General features: G+C 43.4%; 1 protein-coding gene across 2 annotated transcripts in view; it reads left to right on the top strand.

Annotated features, from left to right (window-relative positions):
- VDR (vitamin D receptor) overlaps positions 1–13093 on the top strand; it is a 95637-nt gene that overhangs the window by 25838 nt on the left and 56706 nt on the right. The window lies entirely within an intron of this gene.

Below are 13093 nucleotides of genomic sequence, written 5' to 3'. Positions count from 1 at the left end.
TCTGACAAATAAGCAGATTTAAAAACAAATGAACAAAAACTTTGGAGTATGGCTGAAAAGTGATACATTGACACTATTAAAATAATCACATTCCGAAATAGCTTTTTTTTTTTAAAGATGGTTACTGTTGCCCAATAATTCTCAAGGCAAACCTAGTTTCAAAAGGAAACTTTCTCCAACTTGCAGAATTCTATTTGAATCTGCAACTTGCTTTTAGGGGACTTAAGGATAAACAGAGTTAGTGCAGGTCAGGAATCGGAGTACCTGTGTTCCAGCATGACCTTGTCATTATGCCCAAGCACTAATCGGAAAGCCTGTATAACTGGCTTCTTTCCACTCCTTTTAAAGGAACAGCATTTGGGATTTTGGAACCATTAGAGATGTGAAATGTTTGTTGCTACCTAATCCATTTCACTTGAGTTCTAAGAAAGATACTTGGATACTATGCAGAATCTAAAACCTTAAAATGATAAACAAGCTTTACTAAGTTTATATGCTTTACCTCTCTACATTAAACATCCATCAACTGCTCATCTCAGTCTCATGCCCTTCATATCCCAAGGTGCTGGTCTCCTCCCCACAATGGCAGGGGCCCTGTTTGCCCCCCAGTACCTCATTCTTCCCCTACATAAGAACAGCTATACTGGTCAGACCATAGATCAGTGGGTCTCAAACTTTTTTACTGGTGACCCCTTTCACACAGCAAGCCTCTGGGTGTGACCCCCCCCACCCCCCAAAATAAACTAAATACACTTTTTAATACTGTATATTTTAATACCATTATAAATGCTGGAGGTAAGCGGAGTTTGGGGTGGAGGTTGACAGCTCATGACCCCCATGTAATAACCTCACGACCTCCTGAAGGGTCCCAACCCCCAGTTTGAGAACCCCTGCCATAGATCCATCTAGCCTAGGATTGCCAACCCTCCAGGAATTGAAGATAGGCATGTGATGAAACCTTCAAGAATATGGTCACCAAAACAGTAGGATTCTGTCCCTTGATACCTAGAACATTACTTAAAAGTTTGGAATTGCTTGGATGTGGCACTCAAAAGTTAGAAATGCCATTGAGTTCAGTGTAAGATTTCGCTTCACTTGACCAAGTTTCCTTTTAAAAGCTTTAATACCAGAATATGGCTTTTCAATGGCCTGGCTCTAACTGTATTAGCTAACAGCTTTCTGGCTTTGTAGAAGTCCATAATCAAATTGAGCGTATTGATGGGCTTGTTCCACTGTAAAATCTTTGTATGGCCTCTCTAAAGGCTATGATGCAATCCAGTTCCTCAGAGGTAACAAGGTAACCGTTCCTTTTTTATATTACGATGTTGCATCTTTTGACCTCTGAACTAAAATACTTTGTTCTTTCTTCCCCCCCCCCCAACTGTCAGATGCAAAGGAAATTGTTTTCATTGCTAGACAGCATTGAGCTTACTCAAAGCCAAAGTCTAGCACATCTGGGAATCCCCTTGTGAATGTTGTACCCAGTGACAGTCCTCTGCCTTGCAAAACTGTACTGGAAATGCTTCAGGATTGTCATCTCTCTGGAGTAGGAACTGTACCTTTGTATTTGTGCAGCATCTAGCACAAGACATCCCCTGATCCTGATAAGGGTCTCTGGAAGCTCCAGTAAAATCAATATCCAATCAAATTAATGGAGGGAACAGTTCTGCATTGGCTGAGGCAGCTTGTAACAGGGAGTCACTAGCTGCCAACCTGCATCCCAGAGTCACTATGCTACAATGTTGCATGCACATCCAGCTGCCACATGTGGCCTGGATGTAGAAGCAAGGCCTACTTGAACAGCATGGAAAATAACCACTCCCCAGTTACAACTGCAACAGGGGTTAAGAGAGAGTCTGTATAGGGAAACAGATGTGTAAGGAAGTGGTACATCTGCTGTAGTGTTTGAATCCTAGATGCAGCATAATGGCATGCCTGGAAAAACTATCTAAAAGCAATTATTATAATGTGGATGTTCCCATGCCCACGAAAGAAGACTGTATGCCTCACCTCCATATTGCTGTGTAATTTTTTGTTTGTTTCATACAGAAGTGGACGTGCTAGTTGAAAGTCAGAGGGATTTTAGAAGACTAGAGGCCTAAGGATCAGAGTATTAAAGGTAGTGAGACGTATCTCACTACCTTTAAAACTCTGACCCTTAAGTGACGCAAGTTCTTCGGAAAATTTTACAGTGTTTCTTGTCCCCAGCCAGCTTATCCAGGCTTCCAAATTAAATAGCTGCATGTTGGGTACCAAGCCATTATGAATCCAGTATCAATGCTTTGTATATAAAGAGACCATCAGACATCTGTTCAATAACTCTCATGAAAGGCAGCTGAATAATAGGGCTCCCTGAAGCTGCAGGAGGAAGCAACGTAATTATATTTTTTTTCCAGAGGGGGGTTGCACACCTGTCATAACTGGACAATTATGGGTAACCAGATTTGTACTGAAAAAGCCTCTTGAATTTCAAATGCCATGGCAATGTTTCTTATGTTAATGCAGGGAGGTACATTGCATTTTTCACGTGTCAGTGTTGTGAAACAAATGTGTGAACCATAAAGCTAATAGAATATATGACCATTTACTTTACATGAATAAGCCTCTTTAATGATAAATTTTTGAATGAGATAGATGTAGCTGTGTATTTTATTAAGTACAGCAATCACAGTTGTTTTCCTGATATCTATATCAACTGAAGGAGGTCATGAAATGGGGAAATCTTGGTATTGTAAATTCATTAACACTACTATAGTGGCTCCACATATGACCTTCCACATCTAACCCTCTTGTTGAAAAGTCCGATTTCTGTGTTACAGAACCTAGATTTCAGTATAAAGTCAGCTTCTAAGTTTTTTCTTTTGTCCTAACTCCTGCTTTTTGTCCTTACACGGGGGTCCCCCCTTGGGTATAACTCACTCAAGACTTAATTCTCCTTGAAGCGTTCAGGCTTGAGAGGTCTAATTCTTGATGCATTAGAAGACATTCTGAGGGGCAGCATAGTTCAGTGGATAGGGCATAGGACAGTGATGCCAAAGACCTGGGTTCTAGTCACATTACTATTGACCGGCTGTGTGACCTCAGGTCAGTCACTTCACCTCTGTGCCCCTTCTGACCTTTGTTTTGTCTAATTAGATTGCAAACTCTTTAGGCCAGGGATTCTCTTACTATATTTATACTTAGTGCTTAGCCCAGTGGGGCCTTGACACTACAGTAGGCCTCTGGCCACTTTGTAATCTCACCACTACTACTATTACTTATAATATATCCTAGATTATTAGTCTCATTGCTTACTCTAGACACTTTCACATACTTGACTCTGCTCTCTAGGCTCTGAGAATTATTATACACTTCATCCAAATGAGACTTGACCACATGTAAATGCATATTCCAATGGATATAAAAATTTACATGGGAGTGGAAAGTATTGAGATAAATGCATTTGTGAAATTTAATAGGTATACCTCTCATAGAACTGGAAGGGGCCTTGAAAAGTCATGGAGTCCAGTCCCCCTGCCTTCATAGCAGGATCAAGTACTTTCCCTGACAGATTTTTGCCCCAGATCCCTAAATGGCCCACTCAATGATTGAGCTCACGCAATGCTCAAACCACTGAGCTATCCCTCCTGCCACATCAATGATGGGAAGTCTGATGATGAGGGGAGAGGAAAGTGATCAGGATCTGGCAGCATGGTGAGCTGAAGCTGCAGGAGAGGGGGAGCAGCAGGGGAGGAGCCGGGGGCTAGCCTCCCTGGCCGGGAGCTCAAGAGCCAGGCAGGACGGTCCCAGGCCGTGATTGCCCACCTCTGAATTAGAGTGACTAAGTTTCTTTAGCAAAAACGATCATCCAGTGAAGATGTCTCCGTCATTCTGCCAAGACTTCCTCATGCTTGTCTGTCTTGCAGTTCTAGGGAAGTGGTCTCCAAAGTGGGGTGTGCAAGAGGATCTTTTGGGGTGCACGGCAGGAGGATTGCTGCTTTCCCCCTGCCCCCCCCCCCAGCAGTTCAGCCGGGAGTCTGAGTGGCTTTTGCTTTGACAGTTTGTCTGGGAGGAGGGGATGTGTGCTCAAAAATTTGTTACTGATGGGGTGTGCGATCAAAAAAGCTTGGAGACCACTGTTCTAGGGAACTAAGCATGGGGTGTAGCCATAGAAATTGTAACCTCCTTGAGAAACCAATATACACACTATAGTTAAGTGCTAGAGCCTGGAAGAAATATAAAGCTTTATAACATTTAGAAAGTTCAGTGATGTTGAATGAAGAAAAATGTTTGACATCAGGAATAGTGCCTACCGCAGAACCGAAGGGAATCGTTACTAATCACAGTAGCTAGAAATACAAGACTCAGGTAGATCAATCCAGTTAATCCTCTGTCTGTGCAATATTTATACACTTCTCCAGTCTAGGTGTAAATGACCCAAGAGATGGAAATTTCTACCGCTTTCCATCGGAGACTATTTTGTAACTGAATTGATCTCACTAAATTTAGGCTGAATGTAACATGGGGTGAGAGACTGAGTATCCTATTAAACTTTTCGTTGAGGAAGACTGTGGGCCTGATTGTCCGTTGCCCTATACTTTTGGTAGTCCTCTACACCAGTGCAGAGTGGATATAAAATTCTACGAAACCATAATTGTGTTTATCCTGGTTTCATAGCATTTCATATCCGTATTGCATATGCTTTTCCCTGGTATAAATGACTGCCCATGACACAGGACAATGCCAAATCAGACTCTGTCCATCTTACAAATATTTATTTAAATTGATTCCAGACTTTTAGTGAAATGAGAATTCACAACTACCCATTTTCCCCTCCAAGTTTAAAGCCAGCCTGCCTACCAAGCCCTGTCAATTTCGAACCTGTGAGGTTAGTACCCATCTGCTTAAACAGATCAGTGCTGAATGTCTGGATTAGATGTATGTCCATTGATTGGCCTCTTTTGTTGGTGATCCTTTTATTGAGAATGTGTTTCAGTGCTGGAAGGATCTCCCAACGTCATCGGCATTAACCTCTTCCCATGTCTCTAAAGGTTGTCTATTAGATTGCTATGGAATTTCTGCTTATTATAGGTTTTCTCCGTGTTCTCCTTTTTATGTCTAGTTCTTGTTTTGGAAGTCAGGATGCAGAAAGCCATTTCTCTTGCCTCACAGATTGAGAAACATGGTTATATTCACTTAGAGCCGCTGAAAAGAGGAGGCAACTTTTGCCCTTTGTTTTTCATTGTTTGTTTGCCCATGCTTCACGTTTCTGCATCTCCTCACTCTAATCTTCTAACTCGAAGACTGATCCACGTTTAGCTGGACTCTTAAGATTAATGGGTCCATGCATGTTTCTTTTCAATAATACCACTGTGTGGTGGGTTTTTTGTTTTTTTCTTTCCTGCCATCCTGCATCATTCACATCTGTCTCAGTAATGTCCCTCCTGATGGTGCCTTTGTGATTTAACTCCACTTCCCTTTCTGCGCCTTCATCTGAACCTTTGCACTTCCTCCTTCAGAATGAAAAACCCTCTCCACTTTGTGCTTATAGACCTATCTACACACTAGAGCTCCCCAAGGGAATCGTTTGCCTTATTTGTCACTCACTTAGTCTTATTGAGCCACAGCAGTTAAATCTGGCCCAGTCCCTGTGTATCTCTGCCGCCCCCACACATGAACTTCCGAACAGAGTAGTAAACTTGTGGTTTACCAGTCAGCACTTTGTCTTCTGTCACTCACTCTTGGAAGCATAGAATCTGTTTTTTGACAGAAACATTTAAGGTGGAGTTAAGGTTGAAGTTGGGGAGTGCATCTCTGACCTAATCCTGAGGGGACCCCCCCACTTGTCCTCCCTGTGATCCTATTTACATCATTACTTTTTAAAAGCAGTCCTCTGGAACTTCCCCAGTGCTTCAAGCCTTCTTAAAAATCAGCATTAATGGTCCACCAAGCTCCTCAGCCAACTTTTAAAATTTTTGGCTGCAAACTATCTGGACCTGCTAACATAAAAATGTCTTACTTTAGTAGCTTCTATTTAACAACCTCCTGAGGTACTAGTGGATAATGTTGGTCATCAGGATAGTTGGTGTTCTCTTCACACCAGCAGCACTAACCACTGAAGTTTTTGTAAGCATCATGGCAAAAGAAAGTGGTTTTTTTGTGTGTTTTTGTTTTGTTTTGTATTTTGTTTGTTTGTTTTGAGACGGGATCTGAAAGTGGATAAATAAGGTAGCTTTGCAAAGACCCTTGATCTACAAGTCCTAAGCTAGTTCCCTAACATCTCTCTCCCCTTTGGGAGAAGTGTAGGGCCGATGTGGATTCTTTGTTCCAAATTTTGCAGTTCCATATCTGGGGTTTAGTTAATCCTGCCTTTAATCTCACCCGATGATGCTGATAGTAGAATGTGGCTTTTAACCATCCTGCAGAGGGATCAACTCTGAAATTGTTCTGGCAGACCTTTCCACTAATGATGAATGTGATCGGGTTTTTTGTATGTACAACATGCCTTTAGTCACTCCTACGTAAGAAGGATCACACAGCCACAAATAAGAATAACATAAGAATGGCTCTACTGGGTCAGACCAAAGGTCTGTCTAGACCAGTATCCTGTCTTCCAACATTGGCCAGGTGCCCCAGAGGGAATGAACAGAACAGGTATTCATCAGGTGAACAGAACAGCTAATCAAGTGTCGCTCATTCCCAGCTTCTGGCAAACAGAGGCTAGGAACACCATTCCTGCCCATCCTGGCTAGTAGCCATTGATGGACCTATCCTCCATGAATTTATCTAGTTCTTTTTTGAACCCAGTTATGGTCTTGGCCTTCACAACATCCTCTGGCAAGGAGTTCCACAAGTTGACTGTGCGTTGTGTGAAGAAGTACTTCCTTTTATTTGTTTTGTTTTAAACCTGCTGCCTATTGATTTCATTTGGTGACCCTTAGTTTTTGTGTTATGAGAAATGGTAATTGAATATAGTATATTAGTGTTTAAAAGAATGTGCAGTATCATCCATGCTATGCAGATGATTTCTCTCCGCCCCCCCCCCCATTTAATGTTTAATATGGTGACTTCCTTACTATATTTGCTTCCTCTGTGTGTTGTCTGGTAGTGTCCCAATGCAGTGTTCTAATGGTTAATTATGTTCTTAACCAGCTCAGTGTGGCTTTGGCAGTTTTGTTTTTTCATTCTTAGTCAAACTTACAGCAGAAGGAAATTTTAAGGTTAGGATGATGACCTAACTTCTTAAAGACTTGACTTCGGTTTGCTCTGTTGGAATAGGACATACTGAACTTTACCCTTGGTATAGCACAGCTTTTAGCTTTTTATTTTAAGCCTCTACGTAGATTCCACCAGGACAAAAAAATAGGTCAACTCCTACATACAGATGTGAAACTAGTTTGACCATTTTTTTCCAAATCAAAGGTGCGTTACCAGGGACAATAGTTTTAAGACAAACAACTTGAGCTCTTTCAAGAATTAAAGAATAAATGTCAGCTTGAAGAATCAGCTACCTTTAATGGCGGTGGGTGGAGACTCCTGCAGATCTGTCAGTTTCATTCTAGGATTGAGTAACATATTTCGGGAATTCCAACATGCAATTGTGCTAAACAGCCTAGTAATTCCCATGGTGATTGTATCTGATGTTCGTTAGAGCAGGATAATTAATTAATTGTGTAATTTTAATGACAAACCACCTTTGCTTTTCATTAAAAGTTATGTAAGCTAATAGCAGGAAGAGCTAGCTACAGGGATAAAGCATATGCAGTGTAATTACGAGACTCGGTAATGCAGGGGTGGCCAACTTGAGCCTGAGAAGGAGCCAGAATTTACCAATGTACCTTGCCAAAGAGCCACAGTAATACGTCAGCAGCCTCCACATCAGCACCCACCCTCTGCTCCCTCAGCATCCCAGCCCTGCCCATCAGCGCCTCCTCCTCCCTCCCTGTGCCTCCCAATCAGCTGTTTTGTGGCATGCAGGAGGGGCGGGGGGAGGAGCGAGGGCATGACAGGCTCAGGGGAGGGGCCAGGAAGCAGTATAGTGGGGGCAGGGCCTGCGGCAGAGCCAGGAGTTGAGCAGTGAGCACCCCCTGGCACATTGGAAAGTTGGCACCTGTAGCCCCAGCCCTGGGTTCTGTGCCTATACAAGGAACCGCATATTGACTTCTGAAGAGCTGCATCTGGCTCCGGAGACACAAGTTGGCCACCTCTGCAATAATGCCACCTCACCAGTATGAACAGGGAAATGAAGCCCTGTCAAGGTTCCTTCCCCACTCTGAACTCTAGGGCACAGATGTGGGGACCTGCATGAGAACCTCTAAGCTTAACTACCAGCTTAGATCTGGTTTTGCTGCCACCACCAAAATTATTTGAGTCATTTGGGAAACTCTGTCTATCTCTCTCCCAAGTACTATAACCCTTCCCTGGTAGCCTTGAGAGACTTCTCCACCAAGTTCCTGGTGAACACAGATCCAAACCCTTGGATCTTAAAAGAAGAAGAAATTAACTATTCCCCCTCCCGCCCCCCAGTTCCTGGTGAGTCCAGATCCAACCCCCTTGGATCTTAAAATAAGGAAGAAGAAATTAACTATTCCCCCTCCCCCCCCTCAGTTCCTGGTGAGTCCAGATCCAACCCCCTTGGATCTTAAAATAAGGAAGAAGAAATTAACTATTCCCCCTCCCCCCCCTCAGTTCCTGGTGAGTCCAGATCCAACCCCCTTGGATCTTAAAATAAGGAAAAATCAATCAGGTTTTTTAAAAGAAGGCTTTTAATTAAAGAAAGAAAGGTAAAAAAATCATCTCTGTAAAATCATGATGGAAAATAACTTTACAGGGTAATCGGATTCAAGGAGCCCAGAGGAACCCCCTCTAGCCTTAGGTTCAAAGTTACAGCAAACAGAGGTAAACCCCCTAGCAAAAGGAATGTTTACAAGTTGAGGAAACAAAGATCAAACTAACACGCTTTGCCTGTCTTACTTACAAGTTTTGAAATATGAGAGACTTGTTCAGAAAGATTTGGAGAGCATGTATTGATGTCCAGTCCCTCTTAGTCCCAAGAGCAATCAACCACCAAAACAAAGAGCACACAAACAAAAGCCTTCCCCCCCTCACCCCCCAAGGTTCGAAAATATCTTGTCCCCTTATTGGTCCTTTGGGTCAGGTATCAGCCAGGTTACCTGAGCTGCTTAACCCTTTACAGGTAAAAGAATTTTGGTGTCTCTGACCAGGAGGGATTTTATAGTATTGTACACAGGAGAGCTGTTTACCCTTCCCTTTATAGTTATGACAAGCCCTGACTAACGTGCTCTTCTTTTCTGCCTAAATTTCACAGGCATAGCAGGGACTAGAGAGCTGATTGCTGGAGTGCTCTTCTCTGCTTGGTGCAGGTGTACTGGCCAGAGTCTTATCAGAGCCAAGGAGTAGAGTGTCAGTAACTCAGAGTTAGCATTGACTGGACCATCTAGGCACTGAATATACCGGCAGAGGAAGTAAAAGTTTGCTGGTACCCCATGTGGGGAAGAGACAATGGTCCTTCTCTTTTCCATCCTTCCACTCAGCCCTTTCTCCCAGCAGAGGAGAAGAGAGGATGGCACTTTCCATTTCTGAAGGTATCTGCCAATTAGACCTTGGTGCCCAGGTACCAGAGTGATTAGAGATGGCTGTATTAGTCCTTCCCGGAACTAACACTTGCAGGTGCCAGATGTTTATAAATGTTAACCTGGCTTTATGTAGATATCAACAAAGCATGCTTGCTACGTCTTCATCCAATATTGTTTTAAGGGATGCGGGACACTTTGTTCTAATATTGCACTCCTGTTTCCCTAAGACAATGTCCCACTCAGCTAGGGAAGCCACTTTCATTTTGGAAAAATTTGGGTGCATTGTAATGTCGTATCCACATCCCTAGCACTTAGGTAAATACAGAGGTGCTGGGGCAACCTAGTTCCATCAGAGTAGCTGGGGCACTAGTGCATAGCAATGACTAATTCTGATGGATGTTTGTGTAGAGCTGGGGGAGAAAAGGAAGCTGCTGCTTTGCAGGTAGGTAGGGAGGATGGCAGAAAGATTGAGGTTGGGTGGATGTTATGTTTGGTGTCTGAGGGTATGTCTACATCTACAATTTTGCAGCGCTAGTTGTTACAGCTGTATTAGTACAGCTGTATAGGGCCAGCGCTGCAGAGTAGCCACACTTACAGCAACCAGCGCTGCAAGTGGTGTTAGATGTGGCCACACTGCAGCGCTGTTGGGCGGCTTCAAGGGGGGTTTGGGGAACGCGAGAGCAAACCGGGGAAGGAGACCAGCTTCGCCGCGGTTTGCCCTCGCGTTCCCTGAACCCCCCTGCAAACCGCAGGGAAGGAGACCTGCTTGATTACCAGAGAGGCTTCCTCAGGTATGCTGGGATACCTGCTTATTCCACGGAGGTCAAGAAAAGCGCTGGTAAGTGTCTACACTTGATTACCAGCGCTGGATCACCAGCGCTGGATCCTCTACACCCGAGACAAAACGGGAGTACGGCCAGCGCTGCAAACAGGGAGTTGCAGCGCTGGTGATGCCCTGCAGATGTGTACACCTCCTAAGTTGCAGCGCTGTAACCCCCTCACCAGCGCTGCAACTTTGTGATGTAGACAAGCCCTGAGTAACCTGGTTAGTGAAACCTGCGGGTTACGATTTATGTAATGTCCCCTGCTGATCAGGCAAACGAGCACAAAGAGTGGAAAATCTGCATCTTGAACCTAGGCAGCTATTTGAGAAATCCACAGCCTAGATTATGGCAAGAATTAAAGCAGAGCAAAAGTTAGTTTTGATTCCGGCTGGGATGTTCCTCTGTTAGGTTTGGGATTCTAACTCTAACTCTAAAACCTCTGTTTTTCAAAATACAAACATGGCGAGGGAGACCAAATAAGGGGAATCAAGCCATGTTTCACAGCCAGCCATATGGCCTGTGGATTCAGAGTTGATATGCTGTATTAATGGGGAGCTAAAATGCAGAGATTGTCTCTGTTTCAGTATGTTCCTGTATTTCCCCTCCACTGTCACCTGTTGCTGGATAGGGGCCCTTATCCCACTTCCTTCTGACTAGAGCTTTTAAAGCTGCACAGCCCCCTGCTGTGCACTGTCATGTTCCCGGCAAGCACCTGGGCTGTGCTTTCTCTCCAAGGATCGTGACAATGTTTTTGTTTTTTACCACTGACCACAGAGCTCTTTCTGAGCAGAGTCCATTTATTTTTAGGACAAAAAAGAATATGGCGAAAGCATATAAAAGCAATAAACGTTCCTACACACTGACTAAACATGCCAGAATTCACTCATCTTCCCACACGATGAGTCTGACAGGCCAACATTCCTTCCAAGCCTTCAGCAAGAGTTTGGGTTTTTCCTGGGACAGAAAGTCCTGTCCATCTACTGAATCAAAAGGAAGACCACAAGTCCATTTAATTTCATCCTGTTCTACCAAAAGTCCTTTCTTTGTTTCCTATCTTTGGAAAATCCAGCTTTTCTCCTCTGTGAAAACTACCCCATGGGGTGGAACTTCTCTGGAATTGTTTATGATCTCTGGGTAATTACCTCCTGCTGTTTCTAGTTCCTGTTGGAGATGTCATCTGGCCCCCCCCCAACCCCTCACTATGGAGTAAAACATAATATGTAACCCAGTCATAAATATAATACTGTGGTCTCCCGAAATATTGCATGGGTTGCAGTATCTGTCACAAGGACACAGTGATTACTCTAAATAAAGAATACAGGCGTGTCTCATCTTACACTGGGATTATGTTCCGGTGTCAGCGCGTAAAGCGAAAATTGCGTATAGTCAAAATTACATTGAGTGTAATGGTGGGCGGAATCTCCCGCACTACAGATACAGCACTGAAATTTTATTTTTCTTTTTGCTGGCCGCACAAAGCTGAATTCACGTATGTTAAAGGCGCGTAAGATGAGATTTGCCTGTAACACCAATGGGGAGTGCAGTCATTCTAAGGGTGGCCCTCCTCCTAGCCATGTGATGTCTCTGGCAAAATACATAAGACAGGGAGCAGCTGGCAGATCTTTGTATTTATATGAGAGAGAGAGAGAGAGAGACAAAATCGTAAGGCTGGAGCAGATGCAAAGGAGAGAGCAAGAAAGAGGGTCCAATTTTCCATTACCCTGCCCCATGTACATCACTTACACTAGGGCAAAATGGGTGTAAAAACCGCTAAGTCAGAATAGCAGTGTATCTCAGTGACTCCACAAGGTACAGGGCAATGGACGCTTTCTGGCCCAATGACTTTCTTTACCTATTGTAGTGCTTTTCGTACTGAAGGATCTCAAATCACTTTATTTACAAAGTCAGCAACTACAAAACACAGGTATCCCTTAATCTAATCCCTAAATTCCAACTTCTTCCTAAAGGAGAATTTAGCAGTTGTTTTAAAAGTAGATGGGGCATCACACAGCAGTTCAACACAGGAAGTGAAGAAAAATCCTTTAGACCATCCAACACGATGGGAATTGAGTGAGTCAGAAGAGAGCTGAAGTGTTGCCATGATACCAAGGCTAATATCCAGAGTATTCTAGAACTTTTCATTTGGCCTTTTGATCTAGCAGCTGCACAGATAGTGACAAGGCTTCCTATCTCAGCCTTCAAAATGGGAAACTGACAGTGGTGAATCACTGGAGAAAATGGGGAAAGAGAAGTTAGTGTGGTATCTTTATTGCATAGAACAGAGACTAGGTAGATGAGGTAATATCTTTTTTTTTTTTTTTAAACCAACTTTGTTGGTGAAAGATACAAGCTTTTGAGCTATACAGAGTTCTTCAGGTCTGGGGAAGGAAGCAGAGCAGCTGCATAGATTACTCACAGTTCCAGTGTAGTTGCACCAAAGCAAAAAAGTAACCCATTCAATTATTTCTGGGATCTGAGCATGCACATATTAATCCATTGTTGTCCTGTAATCATGCCAACAGGGTAGCCAGACAAAGAAATAAGATCCCCATTCCACAAGGTAGTTAAGCATGCATCTTAACTTTCAGCATTTAAATGATCCCACTGACTTCATGCATATATGCTTTGTTGAATCAAAGCCAAAGCTGGGGAAAGCCATTCAGCACCACTTAACTCCATCCCACACAAGCCTGC

This window comes from Gopherus evgoodei, chromosome 3 (assembly GCF_007399415.2).
Source record: "Gopherus evgoodei ecotype Sinaloan lineage chromosome 3, rGopEvg1_v1.p, whole genome shotgun sequence".
NCBI classification, from domain to species: domain Eukaryota; kingdom Metazoa; phylum Chordata; order Testudines; family Testudinidae; genus Gopherus; species Gopherus evgoodei.
Note: the sequence above shows the minus strand (reverse complement) of the source record. Positions and strands in the feature narration are given on the sequence as shown.